General features: G+C 36.7%; 1 protein-coding gene across 9 annotated transcripts in view; it reads left to right on the top strand.

Annotated features, from left to right (window-relative positions):
• The first annotated feature begins 8,401 nt into the window (after positions 1-8,401).
• The window catches only part of PPFIBP1 (PPFIA binding protein 1), a 245,262-nt gene continuing 229,042 nt past the window's right edge, over positions 8,402-24,621 (top strand). For 6 of the 9 annotated variants that reach the window (XM_051961098.1, XM_051961100.1, XM_051961101.1 and 3 more), the window contains exon 1: positions 8,402-8,655. The gene's annotated coding sequence lies outside the window, so the exon portion shown is untranslated. The remainder of the gene's footprint in view (positions 8,656-24,621) is intronic. The other 3 variants (XM_051961102.1, XM_051961103.1, XM_051961106.1) reach the window with 1 other exon arrangement.

The following is a 24,621-nucleotide window of genomic DNA, read 5'->3' on the forward strand; positions in this document are numbered from 1 at the left end:
AATATTTATGATAGTTTTTATCATAGTAGCAAAGAATTGAAAATCTAGGGAAAGCCCATCAATTGGCGAATGACTGAACTAATTGTGGTCTATAAATATCATGAATTATTATTGTTCTATGAGAAATGATGAACAGATAGAATTTAGAAAAACCCAGAGTGACTTATATGAACTGATGCTGAATGAAGTGAGCAGAACCAGAAGAACATTGTATATAATAATGATGAGGTGCAAATGATGAAGTGCTAGAATTGAGAAAAAGAGATCCCTTAACAGTAATGGGATCCCCTTGGCCGGTGGCAGGCTTTGCGAAAGAATTTGCAAATCACAATGAAAACAGACATGAGATTTGTGACAGAAAATGGATTTTATTCACATAAGAAGCCAGCTTGCTAGGAAGACAGACTTCTTAGTGGGCAAGATCCTGTCAGGTAACACTGAGAAGAAAATATCTTTAGCAGTGGGCATGATCCTGTTGGGACTTCTGCAGAGATAGGTTCGACCAACCCTTGGTTATATTGGGTACACCTTGGGCTGGGGGATGGGAAGCAGTTTAAGCCATTCAATAGAGGACTATTGACTATGAGATCTCTAATTGAATGAGGTCACTTAACTGGGAGTTTGAGCTGCTGAGAGCAGTTCTAGGGATTAACCTTCAATTCAATAGAGGGTGGTGATTATGTCCCTGGCCAAGATCTCCAATTGAATGAGATAAGGTGTTTCCCTTATGGACAGAGGGTGTGCCCTTCCCAGGGGAGAGCTCGAGACCCTGAATCACCCTTCTCTCATAGATTAAAGGGGACACAGTTTCAGGGCTCCCTAAAGGTTAAAGGGGGCACAATTTATATCAATGACAGCACGTTTTGTAATGATCAACTTTGTTAGACTTAGCTCTACTCAGAAATACAATGATCTAAGATAATTCCAAAAGACTCATGATGGAAAATACTATCCATAATCAGAGACAGAATTATGGAGTCTGAATGCAGATCAAAACATAACATCTTTTCTTTCTTTCTTGTGTTTTTTTTCTTTTAGTTCTGATTCTTCTTTCACAACATGATTAGAGTGGAGATATTTTTTAATATGATTGCACATTCATAAACCATATCAAATTGCTTGCTGTCTTGGGGAGAAGGGTGAAGAAGGAGGAAGTCAAAAATCTTATAAAAGTGAATGTTGGAAACTTAAAAAAAAAATCTAAACAAACAAATAACAAAAAGAATGCACATTCCACTCTAGATCTCATTCCTGTTATATTCTCTCTTCAGCTAAATATTTGCTATACCCAGGAAAATAACAAATATTTTCTTATACATTAAGCTATTTCTCCAGTTTTGGGTAGTTCTCTGGGGACCTTGGAAGTTTCATACATTGCTCTTTTAATTATCTTTTGATTAAAATATCTTAACAGTGTTCACAGGGAACAATTTTTATTGACTTCATACATATCATTTAAAGAGACTTAGCATTCCATTCAATTCTCAGATAACCCAAAAAAGTCTTTTGCAAGGATTGTATTGCTGGTGGGCTTAGAAATTTTACTTGTTTGCAAATAAAAATTATACAAATACAAAGTTTCATGTATTACTGCAGGGTTGGTACTTATAAAGGTGTAACTTAACTCAAAGAGAATTAGAACAGAAAAACAAAACAAAACAAAAAAGAAACAGCAATAGCAACAAAAAGATGAAAGGAAAAGAAAAACATAGCTAAATAGATTTCCACATTCTGAGGAGAGATTCAAAAAGAGTTTCCAGTGTATATACAGCTTTCTCAACAAGGATTGACATCTAGAAGTCACTTCCTTCTTACCCAAACGGGTAAGAAACCAAAGTACTCTGGGTGAAAATTCCTTCCATACTTTCTTTTAGCACATAATAAAGTGCATAAAGTTTTCCAGTAGATCCCTCCATAACACAAAGAGTAATTCCAGATGAAAGTCTGGATAAAATTTTCTTTAGTGTTACCCTGCAAATGCTTAAAACTTTCTCCAGTGGATCCTTGCAAAATCTAATGCATCCCAATAGAAGTTCAGATTTGCCCAACTATTTGACAGGCAGACTAGCTCAGAAAAAACTGAAAAAGATTTAAATGAACCCTGAAAATATATGAAGGTCCCTAAAAGGGAATAAATACTTGGGGTTGGTGGGAATCAATATTTTAAACCCTGATTGAACCCCCATAATGTAATCTACAATGTAGGCTCTGGTATATATATTCTTCCCTAGATAGAGTCCTAGCTGTTATGACCAAGGTTCAAGGTTCTCTATGGTATAGATATATATTCTCTTAGGGCTATTGTTCTACCTGTGTGCTTAACTTGTTTCTGCTCAGTAAGAGAATTCAATTAAATTAAAGAAAGGCAATTATTTAAGTACAATTGTAAAAATAGGAGCAACAAGATAAATCTCCCATAAACCTGAAACTCATTTTCCCATGAATATACACAGCATCAGTAGGAAGAATAGTTACACATATGTTTCCAAAAGATGTACATTCATAACTAAGGCACTAAGAAGAGGAACAGTTCGTGCCTTGGTTACTACGTCTATTGATGGCTTCTTACTGAGTCAACTGATTTGACTCTGCAGTCTTTTTCAGTTATCATCCCATTGGTTACTGCTAGATGCTATAGTCCACACCTCCTTCCTTTCAGAAAAAACTGCTTTCCACATTCTAGGACCAGCAGGAGTCTTTCCTTTGCAGCTGATCGTCTCCAGAGTAGGGTCCTTAGATATTAGATTTTCTCCACAACTCTATATACTAAGCACAGTTATTTCCTTGACTTTGAATCTTTTAATTTCTTCACTTCCACAGAGTAGAGAGAAAAAAGGCACAGACAAACCATCCTCTTTGCCAATCTATCTTCATCCACTTTCTGAATTTTTCCTATTCAAATAGACCACTATAATTTCAAACCCTTTATATTCTGATGGGTGCTCAACTGATATCATTCTCACATGGAAGAGGAAGCTGGGTGGCATGATGTTATGTAATGAAGGCCCTACTTCCTAATTTGGAGCATGCACAGACATTACATAACTAGCTTTGGTCTGCTTAACCTTGTGGTAAAAACAACAACAAACAAACAAACAAAAACCCAGATTATTGTCTATTGAGCCAAAAATGAGATACATGCAAAAGACATTAACTGGTGAAAGGGTGTCCATGGCATTTTTCTGGTTGGTTTCTGCCTTCCTTGAATGACAGAGACAGTATCCCTCCCTCAGGCAGTGGTTCACCAGAGCTCCATATGGGAATTTGCAGCCAATCAAGCCTGGTCTTCTGGCATTGAGGTTTCAAGAAGTAACCTGTGGGACCCAGCTTAGCAGCAAAGATCTGAGTAGTGATCTGCAAGACTCAGTTCAGTGGTACCTGAGACTCAGACTCATCCAGTTGCCATGCTATAATTGGAAGGAAGGTGGTGTGGCAAATACAGTGTGGAAACTGCTTTAAGCTTGACCTTATTCAACTTAAAGCAGTTAGTGACTGCAATGGATATGACTCTGGGTTTGGAGTCTGAAGTCAGGAAAACTAAATTTCAAAATCAGCCTTAGATACTATTTAACCACTCATTTTTGGCCTCAGTTTCCTCAACTGAAAAATGAGATTAATAACAGCAATTACTTTGTAAGGTCATTGTAAGGATTACATGAAATATTATTTGTAAAAGTGTTTGGTACAGTGCCTGGCAAAGTTAATTGATATTAATTGGTGAAGTAAAACTCACTGCTGTTTAACATTGGGTAACATTAACATTAATATCCTAAAATACAGGCTCATCAGCATTAGAGAAAGATAACTTCAATCCCCCCCCCCCCTCCCGGGAACCCCTAAGACTCTTAAAGGGAGAAAACATTTTGTATAGGAACCTGACTTATCTGTGAGAAAGGAAGTTGGGATGAAGATACCTTCAGAAATAATGATTATGTGAGAGGCCTTGTCTGCAATAAAATTGGGCCCTTTTCATTTGTGGAAACCCCTTGGAGAGATTCTTTCTTATCTATACAGTAATCAAGCAAGAAAGGAAAATGGGCAACCTGACTTTGGCTGGTTAGCAGCTCTTGAATATACCTCAAATCTGGCTCAACCGCCAATCAATGGTCTGTCTCCACTACATAGTCAGACTGCACAGCGCCAGGCACATAGTAAATACTTAATAAATATTTATTGTTGATTGATCAAAATTAGTTATAAAGTGTGTATTCTTCCAAATGAGAAGCAGGGCTCTTTACTCTTCTCCATGCCATCATGAATTACATCAGCTGAGCCCACAATGCACACATTCACTGTTACATATGAACAGGCCACTCAAGGTGTCAACTCAAGACTTGAACAGTTTAGAATCCTATCCCATTCAGAATCAGATGGCTAAGAAAAAAGCCCCCTATATGGATAGGGGTCTCAAGGATCATTCACAATAACCTACTGGATGAAGGAGAAAAAGTTTCTTAGGTGTGAGAGAGAACATTTTCAAAGAGAGTATATAAATAGGCCACTCATGGTGGCAACTCAAGGCTTGAACAGATCAAAGTCTAAAAGTGACTTCACTCCCCATCACAAGTATTATTGTCCCTATTTTACAGATGAGGAAATAGACTCTGAGAAATAGAATGACTTATTTGTGATTATACAGCTAGGAAATATCTAATATGGTAATATGGAAGTCAAACTTGTTCAGAAATTGATAAATATTTGTCTTGTGGCTTGTGTGTACCTTCCTTCATCCTTTAAGAGCATCCTTCATGTGCAAGGTAGCACATGAACCCCACTCTAGAAAATAATTGAGAGCCTCATGTCACTGGATATTGTAGTTCAGTTTTGATTTGCTATAAAATAAATATTTAAACTATGTTTAAAGATATATGCAGGTTGAAAGCTCTTCATTTTGATGGAACTGTTTAGAAACTGATCTCATTCAGAATCAGATGGCTAAGAAAAAGGTCCTCTACATAGATAGGGATCTCAAGGATCATTCACAAAAGCCTTTCTGACTGAAGGAGGAAAAGTTTCTTAACTATGAAAGAGAAAATTTTCAATAGCTTGAGAGGAAAGAAAAAAGTCATCTTTCAGCCCTAGGAATTTTTGATTTTTGGAAGCCCTATATCCAGTCTTCACTTAGAAGACTAGCAAGGTAAGGTAGCCAGAGGAAGGCCTCAATATTTAACAGGTCTTAAGTCATAAAATCATAGAATCAGAAAGAACCTGATGAGTATATTGCCTCTGTAACATCCCAGACAAATGGTGGTTCAACTATAGCTTGAGAACACCTTGCCTGTTGAGGAGCTACCAATGCATGTGAAAGTTCTAACTGCTAAGAAATTTTTGTGCTTATCAAACTGAAATCTCCTTCATCTTCTCCACGTTTATACTAACTTTCCCTTCTATCCAGAAAGAAAAAAGTTTCACTTATTCCTTTTTCATTATGCCTTTTCAAATATTTGAATGCACTGATAAAATTCCTCTGAGAATTCTCCTTAGTTTCATCAGCTGATCCTCCTAGGACTTGGTTTGAATTACCTTGCCATTCTATTCTTTCCACTTAGGAGAGTTTGGTAGCTAGGCCAATGGGAAAGGCCTTATTGCTACCAAAAAGGATATACTATTAGATATGAAGTGTTTGACTTATCCCATAAAATGTTCCTTTTCTACAGGCCACCAGGAACATATACATTCACTGTCTTTGGTAGTTCAATTTCAGCATTGAGATCAAGAGCAAAGGAAAATTTCTGTTTTCCCCTTCTAGTTCCAAAAGGATTTCTTAATCTACATAGATAGGTTAGAAGGTAATCTACACATGCCATCTTCTTTGCCATATTCACAGGTCTTTCAATAGAAGCAAACAGAAGACTGTAGGAAGGAATTGTCTACTGGTCATTGGACAGCCTACCTTTGGTGACCTTGCCTTTCACTTTGAATTTGAATGGGCTGCCCAAAAGAATACCATGAAGGACAGCCTTAGTGGAACTCCCATGCAATACTCATAGAGAATTATAATGATACATACAAGCATGAAGGAGAATGAAGAGAAGTCAATGGACAATGGAGGCGATTCCCAGCTAAGAACTTTATGGCTGACCAGAAGGCTGACCTTCCCTCCTCCATTGAAGGGTTTGGAAGAGAAGAGGAATACAATCAGATCTATGTATAATGAAGATTAATTAAGCAGGAGCTGTCTGATGGATTGGTGAAGGGGCGGGAGTAGAAGAGGGGGAAAAACTGGTTAGGGGGCTATTGCATTAGGATGATTATGAGAGCTTGTACTAAGTGAAAATGGGAGTATAGAGGAGGCCTCAGATATAAGAGATATCAAGTATGCTGCAACTTGTAATGTACTTTTAAGGATTTATGAGTGGGGCAAGTTTGAAATGAAAGCAAATAAACAAAAGTTTTACACATGAAAAGTATGTGACAAATACTTCTTAATTCTCTTGATTGAAGCACCTGAGCAAAGCAGCCAGAGGGCTCATTCCCATGGTTGCACAGACTTGAATATTTTCATCTCTTTAATCCAATAAACATTTATTAAATACCTATTTTACAGGGAGTGAGTAGAGAGATGCGTGGCCTTTGAGATTTTGAAGACATTCTTAGGCCTTTTTGGGCTTCAAAATAAATAAGTGCCCCATTTATAAAAACAAATCCATTTTAATTGGTTAAATGGAACAGGAAGCCAACTGTGGGGGAAAAACATTTGAAAGGCAGTTTCTGCTGATAACTTAAAAAAAAAAGCATCCCACAACATTCAAGAGTACTCCTAGAACACTAAGATTGAGCTAGAGCCAACCTCATTTTTGGAAACAGATTCCGGTATCATCACTTTTTTTTTTTTTCTTAGACCTAGGTAACTCACAAAGTCCAGATCTTCTAACTCAAAAGGAAAGGACTTTATCCCCTTCAGATTCAGGATGTTCTGTTGCTAGTTTTCTCCTCTGAAAAGTGTTCTGCCCAGGAAGCATCTTTTATTGGTCAGCTTACACAGTCTTAGGACCCCAGAATTCTTAAACCTATGAGGTAACTGCCAAAGCTGAGACATCAATCTTTTAGAATTGTTGTTTGATCTGTGCTTAGGAAAAGAAAACCAAAGAAATTTGAGGTTCTGGCTTAGGCTCACCTAGGCTAGCATTGTTTCTGGGGACTGGAGAGGAGGGAGAAATCCATTTCTCCACCCTCCCTCACATCCAAAGGAGAGCTGAAAGTCAAATTATGAGAGATGTCTGTATGTGAAGCCTTTATATACCCATTGCATATAGCCTACTGAGGGGGTATGTCTTCCTGGTTGTGTCTTGTTCCACTGGAAAAGTCCAGCATGATAGGAAATTCTCTACTCCAACTTCTACGACATTGGAGTAAACAAAATTAGTTATAAAATATTTTTTTTTTCTTTCAGAAGTGAGACTTTTTTCCCCTTTGTCTACAAATAGTGATTGTGTATTTAAAAGCCAGCTAACCAGACTTAGGATAAATGAAAAGACTCTCTTGGGACTAATTCTATTCTGTTCATTTCTCCTCACCAGGGAGACTATTAAACATTATGAGAACTGTGAAGCACAAATGGGTTTCTCCTTAAGTGATAGTCTAGCAACCTCCATTGGTTCTCTAAAGATTCAATTACCTTCATATGGGTTGTTCATTGGAGTTGTTAGATACTCCCTCACCAATGTATTAAAATGACAACTTTAATAATAGTTCTTAAAGAGATAAAATCACTATATTAATTCTTCCAGAGGTTCCTTCGATATCTGCCAGGTAGATGTGTGATGTGATGTGATGTGTGTGTGTGCATTTGTTTTGTTTTTTACTGCTAAAAGGCAAAGGCAGCCATATGCTTGCTTAGTCAGACATCACTAAATGAAAGCATGTTCCAAGGATCCCACCCAAAATTCCTATGATAAGGTGTTGCTTTTTGTTTTTTTAATGACCTCTCTGAGGAAAATCCAAATATCCAAGAATATAAAGTGAAGAGATGATCTGTAATTAGCCCTGTTTGCCTGACAATAAGCTCTACCCCTTCTCTACATCCATAAAGACCAGGATATTTTTCTATGGCACAGAGGTAATTATTGCTTCAAAGTGGACTTCTTAGCTGGTTTAATTTTATTTCGGCTCTAGTTGCTAGGGAACAACAGCAAAAGAAGTTCAAAAGTTTCATACAGAGGTCTTTCCCAGGATTCTTTTTTTCCCTCAATTACAAATGGCAGGAAAACCAACTTTTTTTTTTTTTTTTTGTCATAACATCCACAACTTCCAGCAAAACTCTCGCTTAGCTTGGAATCTACAAATTGAGTTGACTCTCTCTGAGTGACTTTTTGTGGGTCCAATCAGCTGGAGTTTAGGAGCGTTCAACTCCACCCCACTCCCCGACTCTCTTTGGCTAGTCCCCACGGGGGGAGGGGGGAGAAGGGGAAGAGGAGGGAAGGAGAGGAGGCAGTGGGAGGAGGGAGGTACCTGGAACAGGGAGTGATGTCAGCTTCCAGCTCCCTGCCTTCCCGGATTCCTGACATGGTTCGAGAGGGAGAGAGGTTGGGAAAACCCAGGAAGGAGAAGCAAAAGGATTAATGTTTTGCAAGCCTGGAGGGGACCAGAGTGCTGAGCTTATGAACCCTCAGGGGAAGTAAACTTTTTCAGCTGTGCTGGCGATTTTACACCCAGGTAAACTTGTTTTGTGGCACTTTGGGAGAAGGGAGGGAAATAGCATGGTGTGTGTCTAGCGTGTGTTCAGCTGCTGGTCTTTGCAGCTGCTGCTCCTCCTCTTCTAGGGCTTGGTTTCCTTCTCCAATTCCGTTCCTGTTTTTGAACAGGAACATTCCCTGGGGGGAGGGGGAGAAGAGTGGAAAGAGTGTAGTTTAAGCACTGGCCTTCGCTTTGGTTTTCTACATGGAAAATTCCTGAAGGTTTGAAAATGCAATGTCCTCTCCCTCATCTTCCCACCTCCCAGCCTTTCCATCCACAAACCATCCACACCCCATTCTGGGGAGATGTTGGGAAGGGGAGAAAAAATATTTTATTAAGAGGCAAAAAAAAGAAGTGCTTGTAAGTCTTTTCTCAGTTCTTCAAGAAAGAAGTTTCTTTGTTGTTGCTTTTTTTTTTTTTTTTTTTTACCATTTGTACTATGCATAGTATATAATACCAGACAGGATATGAGAAATTCAGTTTGGGCGGTTGAATCATATCCCTCTTGGGGACTTCATCAGTACATACTATGCTTAAATACTTCACTTGAATACCTTTCTAAAATAGTGAACAATGCTGTCTTCTCTACTTCATCTCTCTTATTTTTTAAAATAGGATAACAATGTTGTCAAGTTAAATCAGAAAGTCTTTGCACAATCAATATTTGTTTGCTGTGCTTTAAGAAACGATTGACTTAACAGAGTATTCTTTTTGTCTTATTTCTGCAGTATAGTATATTACTAATGAAGAATGAGTTACTCTATGTGATTATTGGGAACAAGATTTTCTCAAACATAAAGGACCAGAACTAATATCTTCTTTGAATAGCACCATATCTAAATTTATGCTAGCTTACCAAGAGACCAATCAAATGTAGAGGAGGAAAATATATTTTTGGAAGCAGAGAATATAGATTTGGTTTTCCTGCTTCTTTGAGAAGAGATTTATTTTTGTAAATTCTCATTGTTATCCAGGAAGCTGTGATTTGCAGTTTTCCAGACATTTTAACCCAGAGCCTGAATCAGTCATCAATAGTCTGCATTTGAGGTTTTTCTTGAAAGAAAAAAAAAAAAGTATGGAATGATGATCAAGAGTAATTTCTTTTTGCATTGGGCATTGTTCTTCAGAGCTTAGTAGCATGACCCCTTAATGCCAGCTGGTAAAAAATTCATTTTAAGTAGAGCTGGTTCCTTAAGTTGGGCATCAGTCTCCTGTATCAAATAGAAGCAGTAGATAGGGAAAGAAATCAATCTAGATTTTATGCAATGCAACGTCTAGTTAATAAGTGTTGAGGCAGAATATGCTTATAAACTGTATTAAAAAAATCCTTCATCTTTCTAGTTGAGTATCTGACTTCAGAATAAGAAAATATGGATTTTATTGGTTTATGGAAGAATTGAGTTAAATTATTTGTACTTTTACCACCTACCCCAGGATGATTAAGATCAAATTTATGTAAAAAAAAAAATGCCTTCTGGAAAGATCAGAATAGTTTCATTTTTGAGGCAGCAGGAATTGATACCGCTGAAATGGTAGACAATTTGTATTTTGATACAACAAGAAATGGAAGTAATAAAGGGCCCTGAAATTAAAAATAAACTTACCTATTTCATAGCTAGTATAAAGTGAGAAGAATTCTTCTGGAAAGTTATGTTGCATTGAAACCATGACTGACATTTTTGCATTATGTAAAATGTAATCCTACATTCCTCATCCCCAGAAAGCACATAGAAAAAAATCAGTCATGTTGAACTTCTTCCAATTTATGTGACAATCTAAGTTGTCTTGATGCACCCAAGCCAGATTTATGCTTTCTGTGCCTATGTGCCTTATGCCTTCTAAGCTATTTGGCTTAGGGCACTGCACCTTTCCAAACAGGTTACTTTTAATGTTAATTCACACTTCCATCTCCTAACTCAGACAGCATTTTCACCACCTATCCTCCATATCTAGGATGCTCTCTTCATTTCTACCTCCTGACTTCCTTCTTGTCTCAGCCAAAGACCCATCTTCTGCAAGAAGTCTTTTCTAGTCTTCCTTAATCTTTCTTCTGACATTACATCTGGTTTGTCTGACATATATCTTGTTCATACATAGTTGTTTGCATGTCATTTTTCTCTATTTGATTGTGAACTCCCTGAAAGCAGCCTTTATTTCTATCCCATGTTTTTCAGTGTTTGGCATACTGTGGGCACTTAATAAAAGCTTAGCTAGGTAGAAGCACTTAGGTATACAATAAGTAACTAGAGTCCCAGGATCAGGAAGACTTGGGTGTTCAATTCCTGAATTAGCCACTTACTAGCTATGTGACCATAGGCAAGTTACTTAACTTCTGTTTGACTCAGTTTCCTCATCTGTAAAATGGGGATAGCACTGATCTCCTGAATTGTTTTGAGGATTAAAGGAGATATAATTGTAAAGTACTTAGCACAGAACCTAGACTATAGTAAGTGCTATATAAATGTTAGCTATTTATTTTTATTTAGCTGACTGACTAATTAAGAAGGGGTTGACATGGATCCAAAATCTTTTGAACTGGTTACCTCCAGTGGAACTACATATGCACACCCTGGCTCCACGGAGAGAGACATACTGAAGGATTTTTGCTTTGGATGATGCAACAATCCTTTATTGGCCCCCATAGTTCCCATTATTGGAGTTGTGCCAAAGTAGATTGCTGACTGAACCAGGAAAAGCCACCTACTCAAAAAACTTAAAAAGAAATGCCAGTGTCTCTAATTCTTTCTCCCTTTCCCCCTTTTCACCCTTTTTTTGTGTGGCTTGGCACTTGAAAAGCTTTTCCCTAGATGCCACTTTGCTCAAGGAGGCTTCCACCATGAACTCACAGAAGTTGAATTCCATCCAGGAGTATTCTGATCCCCAAAGAGGAAAACAGGCTTTTTCTGGTGTATTCTATCTCATCTTTATAGAAGAGATTTTCCAAGGAAAATCTTTTCTATATTGGGCCATGAGGACTGATAAGGCATGACTGTATTATTCAATCCCAAGTATTTAGATGTTGTGCCACACAGCACCATGATTCTCCCCGGAGAATCAGACTATACATTCCCAGTTTCATGGGAAGTGCTCTCCTAATCAACTCCTGTTACACCAGTAGCTTATTAATTTTATATACAATGATTGGTCTCTCTGACTAAAGATTTTTCCCACTCCAATCAATCTCCTCATCTGTTAAACTGATATTAAAGCACAAGTATCTGACTGTCACTCCATGTCTCAGTAAACTTCAGTGATTCCCTGTTACCTCCAGGATCAAATAGCAAATCACCTCCTTAGCTTTTAAAGCTCTTCTACAACATGGTACCTTCCTACCTTTCAATTTATTTCCCTTTATATACATAGTCATCCAGTGACATTGATCTCTTTGCTTATTTCTAAAATACAACAATTTCCTTAAACTTTCCCCTTTTCCTGTTTGTCTTTTGATTTTGGCCACAGATCATCTCTATTTCTCGACTATTACCTTTTCACTAGCTGGCCCTTATTCCTGGAATGCTCTCCTTCATCACTGCCATCTGTCTTCTATAGCATCCTTCAAAACTAACTTCAAATCCCACCTTTTGAAAGAAGGCCCTTTTCAGTTCTCACTATCTTTCCTCTGAGATTTTCTCCAATTTATCCTGTATGTATCTCATTTATACACAGTCATCTGCAAGTTGTCTCCCTATCAGAATGTGAACTGCTTGGAGGCACTTATGTTTTACCTGGCTTTTAACTCAATGTTTAGCATAATGGCTGCCTTAATGGATGCTTGTTGGTTGATTGACTAATGTCCTGTATGTATTAGTTATTTAATAGACTTTTTAAAATAAGAAATTAACACATATTCATCAATTATTTGAGGGTATTATATCAATGATTATTAAATATGCTATTGTTATACAATAATTTATCTTTCTGCATATCTGTGTTAAGCAAATATTGCAAAGAAAGAGGCAACATGTTATATGTTGTATACAGGAATCCATTATCTATGATACTGCCAAGGATCTTTAGAATGGAGTGACTGAAGCAGAAGGAAAGCGGGTATCCAGTAATTGTTTTTGGATTGTATTTAAGGAGCCACATTGTTGTGAAATTAACAGTATTAAATATGTTAAGTAACAGTGTAAAATTATAGTGAGGAGGAAGTCTGGAATAGTGGTAGGTAGCACGGGGAGTCAAAAGTTCTGTGTTCAAATTCTGGCTCCGTGACTTTCTAGTTGTGTGAGACTCTCTTGGGTCTCAGTTTCGAAGTCTTAGGAAGACTATACCAGCTGTCTTAATGCAAGTGAAGGTTTTTTGGATGAAAGAGGGGTGGGATTGTTCCCCTTAGGCTTAGAGGGCAGAATTAGGAGCTCAGGATGAGAATTTCAGGTGAGCAGATAAATCAAAATCAATCAACATTTAGTAAGTATGAGTCAAACATGGTGCTTAGTCCTGGGGATACAAAAAGGCAAAAAACAGTTTTTGCCCTGGAGGAATTTACATCTAATGGGGAGATAACATGAGGACAAATATATACAAAGCAAGCTAAATACCAAATAAATAGGAGGTAATTTACAGAGGGAAGGTACTGGAATTAAGAATTGGGAAGATCTTCCCATAGAAGATATAAATCATTTTAGTTGGGTCTTAAAGGAAATCATCTGAGGGAAAAAAGGAGAGCATTCCAGGCTTGGGAGACAGAGAAAGAGCCCTGAATCAATAGATGAAGTATCTTGTAAGATGAGTCCTCAAATAGACTAATGATTTTGATTGATGAATTAACAGACAAGCAACTAGATGACAGTGGATAGAATGCTGGGCCTGGGGTCAGGAAGATTCATTTCCCCAACTTCAAAGCCTCCCTTAAACAATTACTGACTGTGTGATTCTGGGCAAGTCACTTTAGCCAGTTTGCCTCGGTTCCTTCATCTGTAAAATGAGCTGGAGAAGGAAATGGCAAACCTCTCTAGTATCTTTGCCTAGAAAAACCCGAAAGGTGTCACAAGGAGCTGAATATGATTGAACAGTATTGAACACTTGCTGTGGGTCAGGCCTTGTGAGGGTTATGGTAATATAAATTTTAAAAAGTGAAACAGTGCCTGCTCTCATAGAGCTCTCATTGTGCTGGGGAATATAACTTGTTTATAGATAAATAAATATGGCATCTATACCAAACAAATACATGGTGATTTAGAATCGTGACAAGAACATCTGGGAGAATAAGAAAAAGTCCCTTGAAAGAGATGTGGAGCTGAGAAGGGAGAAACATTCCATTCCAGGAATGGGGGACAAAGACATAGATCTAAGAGAAGGAATGCCTTGTACATCTTGTAGCTCATAGGCCAATTTAGATGGAGTACAGAGCATGATGGGGAAAATCAAGTAAAAGTGAAACTCTCCAATATCACTATTTGCAGTCTCAAAGCTGAAAGATTTGATGCAATAAGTCCCTGGGTTTTGTTTTTTGGTTACCTACTTTATGTTCAGTCACATGGATTTTAAAACAAGACCCCTTATAGGTAACTGTTGTTTTGATTTTTATTTTGAGGCATTTAATTGATTAATAACAATGGTTTATATTCTTCATGACTATTCTATGGGATAATAAATGTTGTTTAGTCCTTTAAGTTATGTTCTACTCTTTGTGATCTCTTTTTGAGGTTTTCTTGGCAGAGATACTGGAATGGTTAACCATTTCTTTCTCCAGATCATTTTGTAGAGGAGGAAACTGAGGCAAATTAGGTTAGATTAGTTGCTTGGGGTCACAGAACTAGTAAGTATCTGATTTTGGATTTGAACACAGAAAGATGAGCTTTTGTGGCTCCTGGCCTGGCACTCTATCTGTGTTGCTACCTGGCTGTCCAATGACAATAGCAGAACAAATATTATTATCTCTTTTATAGATGAGGACCCTGTTCAGAAAAGTGATTTGCCTAATGTCACACATAGTAGCTAGGTGACACAGTGGTGAAGAGAACATTGGATCATGAGTCAAGTAGTTCTGAGTTCAAATCCTGCTTTATATTCTTACTGGCTGTGTGACTTTGGGCAAGCCATTCAACCCTTGTCTCCCTCAGTCTCCTCAGCTGTAAAATAGGGATCATAATAACATCTACTTTTCAGGATTGCTGTGAGGATCAAATGCAGTAATATTTGTAAAGTGCTTGGCAACATTATTGTTAGCGTTATGGTTTGCTAGTAAGTGGGCTGGAATTTGAACCCAGGATTTCTTCCAAGTCAGTTGTTCTTTTAACTTAGATGAAAGTTGGTAAATTTATTACCTATACGCCACATACAAGATATTGTAGAGGGTACTGTGGAAGATACAAAGTATTCTCCAGTCTACTACTCGAGTCCCTATTTAATCAGATATATGGCTACATATGCTTTCTATTCAGAATCAAAGCTGATTTGAACCAAATTTATTATCTCAATTTGATTTCAACAATAGTCATAATAAGGAGAGTTGTTGCCTCTGCCAGATTGAGAACTGGAGAAACTTAAAGATGTAATATTGAAGCAAAGCCTTACTCATGTCCAACTTAACAAGTTAGAGATAGTGACTGAATTACTCCATTTCTGTTTAGTGTTTTAGCCACAGAATCCAGTAGGTATCTGGAAAGGAATATTTTACAATAAAAACATAAAGGTGAAAGCACATGCTGAAGGTTTTTGTATTTCCAGATGTTCTGTCCCAAAATCATATTATTCCTAAAATAAAAGTATTTTGAGTTGGAGAATTAATTGTGAATATATTTTAGGAAGCCATGATTTTGTGTTCTCTTCTCTGACCGAACAGCTGGAACTGGTATGGTCAGCAGGACTGTGTTGTTTTGGGAATTGAGTAGAACAAAGTGTCTGTTGTTATATTAGTTTTTTATTTTTGCTAAAATTTGGCTGGTCCATTAATAGATCAGTCATCACACTGGAATAGAAACTGTTTATGGAAGAACTGATAGTTTTGCTCTGGGTATATACAGTTTTGCACATTTTGCAGTGCAAAAAAAATTGGTTATGCCATTTGTTTATAGATGTGCAGTGTACTTAAAAAATTTTGGTAAAAAATTTTTTTAATAAAAAAATTATCTTCTTTCCTTTTTATCTCCCCTCATTAAGGAGGGAAAAAGAAAAAAAAAAGCAGAATCTTTCTTTCTTTCTTTTTTCTTTTTATTTTTTTTTACAAATACATATAGTCATACCAAATAAATTCCTCCATTGGTCTTGTACAAAAAAAATATTTCATTCTACACTCTGAGTCTACCCTCTCTTTGTCAGATGGTAGATAGCATTCTCAATGGTCCTCTGCTATTAAAGTTTTGACTTCCTTTAAGTCCCAGCTAAAATATTCTCTTCTATAGAAAGCTTCTTCCATTCCCTAAGAATTCTAGTGCCTTCCCTCTCATTCTCTCTATTTCCCATTTGTCTTCTATGTAGTTTGTTTATACATATTTGTTTGCTTACTGTCTCCCTCATTAGGTCATGAGCTCCTTTGGATTGTTCTTCAATCTTTTGCCTTTTTTTTTTTTTTTTTTTTTTTTTTGTATCCCTGGTGCTTAGCACAATGCCTGGCATATGTAGGTGCTTAATAAATGTTTAACTGGTCATTGCATTCAGAGTTGTTTGTCTTTACTCTTGTCATTTTATAAATTGTTTTCCTGGTTCTCCTGTCTTTACTTTATATCATTTCATACACATATTCCCAGATTTCTCTGAAATCATTCCTTTCCTGATTTCAATGGGATTGTTGTTCTTGTCAGGATAATGATGATGATGATGATGATGATGATGCCATCACTGCATTAAGTGAAATATTTACAAAACAGAAACCAGTAAAAATGCTCCCTCCTTTTTTGTTCTCTATGAACTCTGTCTATACTAATTGATATTTAATCTTGTACAGAATATTAAGGTCCAGAACTGATTATGCCATTCTCATGCCTTAAAATCTTTGGTAACAGTTCCATATTGCATCTGGGATAAAAATACAAACTCCTCAGATGAACTTATCTTTTTAGTTTTGTTTCTTGTCATTTTCTGTGTTATATATGTCCTAGCAGTGTCTAGAATACTAGTTTTTCCTGAAATCAACATTCTATTTGCTATCTACCTCATTCTCTTGGAATGTCCATATAATCACAAAATCACAGAATTTCAGTTGAAAGGGAATTCAGTTTCCATCTATTTTTCTCCCAATTTATTCATGAAAAGATTCCATACCCTAATATGCCTAATAAGTAGTCATTCAGCCTCTGAAGACTTCAGGAAAAGCAATTTGCCAACTCTCAATACTGGCCTTTCCAGTTTTTGGACCATGGAACCAAAATTTGCATCTTTGCAACTTCTGACCATTGTTACTGGTTCTGTCCTTTGTACCCAATGGAATAAGTCAAATCCGTCTTCCATACGACAGCTTTTTAGATACTTGCAGAAAGCTATCGTGTTTCTCCTACTTTTTTCTAGAATAGTTCTCTTTTCCTTCTCTAGTTCCTGATCAAAACCCTTCACTATCCTAGTTAGTCTCATCTAGACAGTCTGGCTTATCAGTGCCCCTCTAAAAACCACAGATCTCAGAATTGAAGACAAAACTCCAGGTGAAGCCTGATGAATAGTTGAAAGTAGAGAGACTGTTTCCTCCTCATTCTTGATAGCTTTATTTCTCTAATACAATCTAAGATCACATTAGCTTCTTTGACTGTTCAACAAATTGCTGACTCAGATTGAGCTAGCAGTCTACCAAAATCCTTGTATTGTTTTCAGACAAACTACAGTCCAACTATCACTTTTCCATCTTGAACTTGTGCAGCTGATTTTTTGACCTCAAACGTGTAAAACTTTACATTTATCCTAAATAAATTCCATTTTATTAGATTCAGGCTAGTGCTCTAATCTGTGAGGATCTTTTTGAAAATGTATTCTGACATTCAATGTTAGTTTATCTCTGAGCTTTATATCATCTGCAGATTTGGTGAGCTTGACAACTATGCTTTTGTCAAAGTCATTTATGAAAATGTTGCATAGCAGAAGACTAAGCACAGATTCCTGCTGACCCATGCCATCAACACTGAGTCATTAACCACTATACCTTGATTATAATCATCCAACTATTTTTGAAACCGTTTAATCATATTCTGACATAATGGAGACAGAACAGATCTCTCAGTTATGAAGACTTGGGTTTAAGTCTCACCTCTGAAAGATATTGTCTATGTGATTATGAGTAAATCATTTTATCCTACTTGGTGTTATAGACAGTTTCTAAGAATTATAAATGGCAGAAAGGGTACTAATCTACTATAATAAAGAGACGTTTTCATCTAGTAGTTCCTGTCCCAATGAAGTTCCAATTCCAGGCTCTATTCTCTTTTGAAATCTATGTATACAATAATAGTATAAAATACTGTATTTAAAACTATGCTAAATTCTAGGCAAACTATGCAGAGCATTTCCCTCAACTTAAGTTATATCAGAAAAGAAAATGAATTTAGTCCAGCAGTTAGTGTTCTTAATTATGCTGGATTTTGTTTTGTGGTTTTCTTGAAAATCATTTTTTATTATAAACTAAAACAATGTCAGTAAAACCAGATGAAAAACAAGCAAGAACAAATATCAATATAACCATGGGATTGGAACTATTTATCTTAAAACATTCTTTAACATTGTTTTTATAATAACAATAAACTTATGTCTTCTAATCTTTGCATACTTACATAGATAACATAGATAAATCTAGTCACAAGCAATTTATGCTACTTTTTCCTCATTCTGCTGTATTTACTTTTCATCATGCTAGTTGTCTTTCCATATGTTTATATCCTTTTTGTCATTTTTGATGGCATGTTATGATGATATACCACAATTTTTCTAACCATTACCCAACTATTAGACATGTGTTAGGTTGTTTTTCCCTGTTGATAATAAAGCTGTTACAGATAGTTTTTATAGATGGTTCTTTTTCCTTTTAAATTATACCCTTGGGAAATTTTCCCAGAGGGATCAACAGGAAAAATAGTACGATCAATTTTCTAATTCTTATTACATATTGCCAAATTTGTCTCTGAAAAGATTGCATCAATTTATCCCTCTTTGAGAAATGTAATAATGCATTTCAGTCTTGCCAGTACTGTTTTTATCATTTAAAGTTCATTTTAAAAATAGATTTTCATTAATATCTTTTGTTGATACTTTTCCTTTTGTATCCCTTGCCCATGTCTCTCTCAGAGAAACATCTCTTATGATAACGAAAAAAGGAGGATAAAAAAGAGTTTGATATGATCTGCAAAGTTCTACATTCATGATCCCCTCACATCTGCTAAGGAGTAGAGGAAGCATTTTCTCATCTTTTCTTTGATACCATCATTTTATAGCATTGTTTCACTTATTTTGTGGTGGCTGTTCATTACATTTACCTGTGTATGTCATTGTGAATATTGTTATTCTGGTTCTGATCATTTCCTTTTGCATCAATTCATTTAAGTCTTTCCATGCTTCTCTCTTTATATTCCATTATGTTTTATGTACCAAAATTTATTTAGTCAATATATTAAGTCAATTATTTAGTCAAATGCCCATCAATTGATGGGTATCTACTAAGTTATTACTACTTCCAGTTTTTTGCCACTAGTAAAAAATGTGCTGCTATAAATATTTTCATGTTTATGAATTCTTTATTTTTGTCAGTGATCTCCTTTAGTTATATGCCTTGCAGTGGATCAAAAGATATGGACTTTTAAATTATTTTCTTTGCATAATTCCAAATTGTTTTCCCAGGTTGGAATACTTCACATCTCTACTTATATTAGACTGCCTATCTTTCTGAAACTCTTGATAGGAAATTTGTTTTCCCAATCTACTGTTTTATTTGTTATTCAAGATGCATTAATTTTTGTACAGTAGCTTTTAATTTCATCTATTTCAAAACAATTTCTTTTATCTCTATCCCATTTTTGGCTAAAAATTCATCTCTTACTCATAACTATTCAAGATATATATTCTGTATCTCTTGCAATTTTTTAATGGTATTTATGATCTTTTGTGGAATTAAGTGTGAGATTTTTGTTTAAACCTAATTTCTGTTATACTATTTTATGGCTTTCCCAAAAATTCTTATCAAATAAGCTGTTCTTTCCTAAATAGTATTTTTGAGTTTATGGAACACTGGATTTTTGAATTCACTTATTTTTGATTACTTCCTTGTTTAGTGTGTTCATTGATCTACTTTTTTCTATTTTTTTCAGCAGTACCAAATAATTTCAATGGTTGCTGTATAGTTTGAAATCTTGAAGTGTTATTTTGCCTTCATTCCTATGATTTTTTTCATTATTTCTCTTACTGGGCCTTGCTCCACTTTTTAGATCTAGCATCTCTTTAATAATGGACATATTCCTCAAAATCTTTTTCTTTCTTCTGTATTTCTTCTCCCTGAATCCTACTGTCATTTTCTCCAATTGGAAGTGAACTTGCTGCTCAAATTATTTTCTATTTATAAATTCACTTATAATTATAGGAAAATTTTACAAATATATGTGTATAAACATATTCACACTCACATAAAACTTCACATATGTATATACATATAATCTGATAATCAACTCTGGTTAATGAGAGAATTAATATTGCAGTGAGAATCTTGAAGAATGTGACTTGGAGCACCTAAATCTTGATCAAAGAGACTTATCAATTTCCATATCACCTGTCTGACAAAAAGGACAATCAACATTTTCCCAGACTTGTCTGAATAAACAAAATGAGAGGAATCCTCCCATTAGTCCAAACTTAGAATTTTTTACTATCTCTGATTAGATCTTAGCTTGGGTAAATCTTTGAGCAAGACTTTTCATAGTGGTTGATTTCTAGATGAGGAAGTAGAAGAGGGGGAAAAGCTTAGTCGTCTTCAAAAATTAGTTATTAATACCAGAAAGAAATGATCATTTCTCTCCTGTATATATATGCACTTACACACACACATTTAATCTTCCTGTAGAATGTAAAATTCTTTGTGGACAAATTTGTATACCTTAGCACTTGTATCAGATAAAATTTGTATAATTTTGGTCTGGCTTGTAACTTTTCATATGTGTGGGAAGTTAGTGTAGTGAAGGAAACTATTTTTACCAATAACAGAACTCGAGGGTATCAAATGTTCCATATCTTGTAGTCTTGGAGAGTTGCCTCTGCCACTGGAAGGTTATCTTTAGGGTCAAATCAGCAATATGAAGAAATGAGAAAATACTTATTAGGTACTATGTGCAAGGCACTGTTAAACTCTGTGCATACAAATAGAAAAGTGAGACAGTTGCCTCTTTTTTAGGAACTCACATTCTAATGGAGGTGATAATATGTATGGAAAATTTCTTTTCCAAGAGAAATGGAAAAGCCCCTTTGTCCATAGAATGCAACTATAAAATGTGTTAATTCAGCATGTTGAATATCAGTTCCACTGATTGAAATTGTATCATTTCCTAATATTGAGCCATTTCATACCTTCAAGGAGTTTGGTAGCAAGGATTCATGTTCCACTACCAGGGCACTTGAATTTATCCACTCTTAGCTTTTTTTTTTTAGTCATAAATTGGTGTGGCTGATGATGAAGAAGGTGGACTCTTCTCCATCATCCTTTCTCTATTATTAATGGATATGTGGCCTGAAAGCAAAACTTATGATCTACAAGACACTGCTGTTCCCAAGGTTTTCTGCAATCTTTGTGGAATGAAGGGAAATAATGGTGATAGTTTGATTTGTCTGGCTATCTCAATGATAGTTTGATTTGTCTGGCTATCTCAATCTCTTTCCTTCACGATGGGTTTCTGCTTCAGCAAAGTTGATTTATCTGCTCCACAGGTTGCGATTGGTCACCAGCTTATGGATATGGCTGTTTCCTTCTCTGCAATGGTCATTCTTGTCAATGATGGTTATAGGTTTATTGCTAAGAACAGAGCTAATTTTCTGGTAATACTACTATTCCCAACACTTGGGATTTGAGTTGAGTGGTAGTGGTAGTAGTTTAACTTTCCTGGCACAGGCTACTTCCTATCTATCTTCTACAGATTATCCTTTCTCCTTTTGCTGGCTTGGTTTTGAGATCTTTCTGACTCTGAGGTAGCTTTCTATTCACTACATTGTTACCAATAAATTTTTAGTGAGTTGATACTATCAGCCAAGATTTACTTTAGTCTTTTTAGGAAAGCAACTGACCTGACTCTTCTTGGTTTGTAAGCATTAAGAAAGAAATTGAAGAATGGCATTTCAAGAAAAATGAGAGATCTGGTGGTTTTAAATTTACATATTTAGGCAGTGATCTGTGGTAATGTGCTGTGGCATGTAGGGGAGGGGAAAGATTCTGTGCTAAAAGGGTGTTTGGAGCAATTGCACTACCCAAACTGACTACTCAGGAGTCACTCCAAATGATGTACTGAAAGAATTTATTAGAATCTCGAGAAGCAGACCATCCTGGCCTATGGGCCTGAAAGGACAGCAAAGATACCCACAAGAGGAAAGTCATTCACTTGAAGATGCTTACAACTTTTATACATTTCAGACAAAGAACCCCCAAAATCCCACCCTTTACAGGCTGTGATTGGTTACATAAACCTTTATCTCCCTATTTGGTCAGTGGAATGCAGTGAAAAAGGAGATATACAGCTTCGGCCATTTAATTCCTTCTTTGGACAATGTAATGCAGTCCAGGTCTCATCTAAAATCATGTGACTGAGGCCTATAGGCCTGATCTACTTTAGTTAACAGTCTCTGATCAATATGTGCTTAATCTGTAAGTTCTTCACCTTTCCACATAATCCCCCCCTGTTATTCATAAATATATATGTATATATAGTTCCTCATGAAGAACTAACATTGTGGTCAAATTCGATTAACATTTCTACACATTGCTTGTTGATCCCTTCATCAGGATCATCCCCTGCTACTGCCTGTAGCAGTAAAATCCCTCCTTTTGTAAAATCATCATTTTAATGGCATCCTCTGTAAGATTCTTGACAGTGACCTCTGAACTATTTTTGTTACCAATGTAATCATACAGGGTAAACATAGAGGTAACAGGATGGTTCCACTTATAGCTATTAACCCTTATCCCAACAGTTGTTTCCACAAGCTTCTACCAAACCATGACCATCAGCCATTTGTAAAGGGAGATTTCCAAACCTCCATGGGTACATGTGCAACCTTACGGATGTTCTTCATGATTTCCTTAACAATTTGCCCATTATCATCAATCTGTATACAGCAGGTAGACAAATTCGGTTTCCCACAGACCTCTCCTTCTGCTGCTAGCAAATAGTCTAAGACTAGTCAATGTTGTAACACTGCTTCTCTTGTCTGAGTTGCCTGATCAGCCAGTAAGTCTAAGGCTTGAGCAATTTGATTGGTTATTACCTCTAGGACTGCCTGTAGCTTAATCAATCGATTTAACACATATATCAGTGTTCAATGCCTCCACCTACCATCCTGAGCCCCTGTTGCCGGTCCGTACTCTTTTATAATTCTCTCTGGAGGCCAGGCATTTTCCACCCATTGGCATCATTTGTCTGGGTCAAAGAAGTATCAATGTAGGTTAGGGAGCGGTTGGAACTTCGTGTTTCCCTTTCCAAATGTTCATATAACCATATCCCCATTTGCCGCCAACGCTTGATGGGAGAAAGAAAAATTTAGGTCTAATTATACATATATAACAAACCCCAGTTCAGTTTTTGGGTAAATGGGTATAAGCCCTCTCACCACAGATCCAATAATGCCCCTTCTGGGCAGGATTATTTTTATACCAAAATATAACATATATAATAGGTCCACTTGAAGGTGGAAAATACCCGACATCCCAGGGACCTAAGGCTCTCCTCCCGTATTAGAATTACATCTCCAAAGATGTCTTTCAACTATCCATTGGCAGGTGCGACCATTTTCCCCAGTTAGATCCTGATGGCTCCAGAAATTATTAAACATTTTCCTAACAGTGCTTTCTCTATTCTCCCACTTCCATTTCATCGGAGTGTAAGTTGAACCTGGTGCTGTGCTATTCAATGTTATACATGTCCATATTTGGAGTCCCTCTGGGTCAGGGATTAAACAGGCAGGTGGCATTTTCCTTGCACACCCCTCACTACTATTAGAACGTTGGATACAGTGAACCACTGATCCATCATAACAAGTTATACTGGTTTGGTTCCATCTATTCACATACCTACTGCAGTCTATGGCAGCTCACTTCTCTGGCCCGCGAATAAATGTCCATGTACATTCACTTTCTCCCTTCTGTGGCCCTGTACCAGACTGATTCAGGCAATATCTCCCTAAAACTGTACTGGTCAGAGTCCAGTGATGCTTTTCTTCTGCTGACCAGAAACCTGTTCCGTTGTGTATCACTGACATGTTGCTCAAGATTCAGGCTGGAGACAAGGGAACAGGAACCCAGGGCCACTGTGTAAGTTGATCAGGTCCCTCACATATCCAACAGTCAGTCAGTCTAAAGCTAGTGGCTATTGTTTGGATCAGGGTTTGAAAGGTAGTTTCATACCCCACTGCTCTCGAGGTACCAGTACAAAAGGTGTACCCACATAAAATTACACATGCATATACAAGGCACAGTTTCCAACCCTTTGGGTTTGGTTCACACCCCATTCTTCCTGATAGTATATAATATCCCTAATCCTAACAATACAGTTCTACAAACAAGAAAAGTCCCAAGAGAGTTCCCCAAATGAGACAAGTCAAAAAGATTTTACATGCACAATTCATCAGTCTTTGCTAAGTTTCCTGTAATTTCAACCGCACTTTGAATGTTCCTGGATCAGTTTCTACTGCCCACTTCTTTGGTGCATCCATGGGACCTTTGACTCGAGTGTGATGTGTCCAACCTCTCTCTCTTTGGTGTGTATTGCCATATCTGAAGTCAACAGGATCTGGAATTGTCCTTCTCAGCTCAGGGTCAGCTTGTCCTCCTTCCACGTCCAA

The sequence above is a fragment of the Antechinus flavipes genome, chromosome 5 (assembly GCF_016432865.1).
Source record: "Antechinus flavipes isolate AdamAnt ecotype Samford, QLD, Australia chromosome 5, AdamAnt_v2, whole genome shotgun sequence".
NCBI classification, from domain to species: domain Eukaryota; kingdom Metazoa; phylum Chordata; class Mammalia; order Dasyuromorphia; family Dasyuridae; genus Antechinus; species Antechinus flavipes.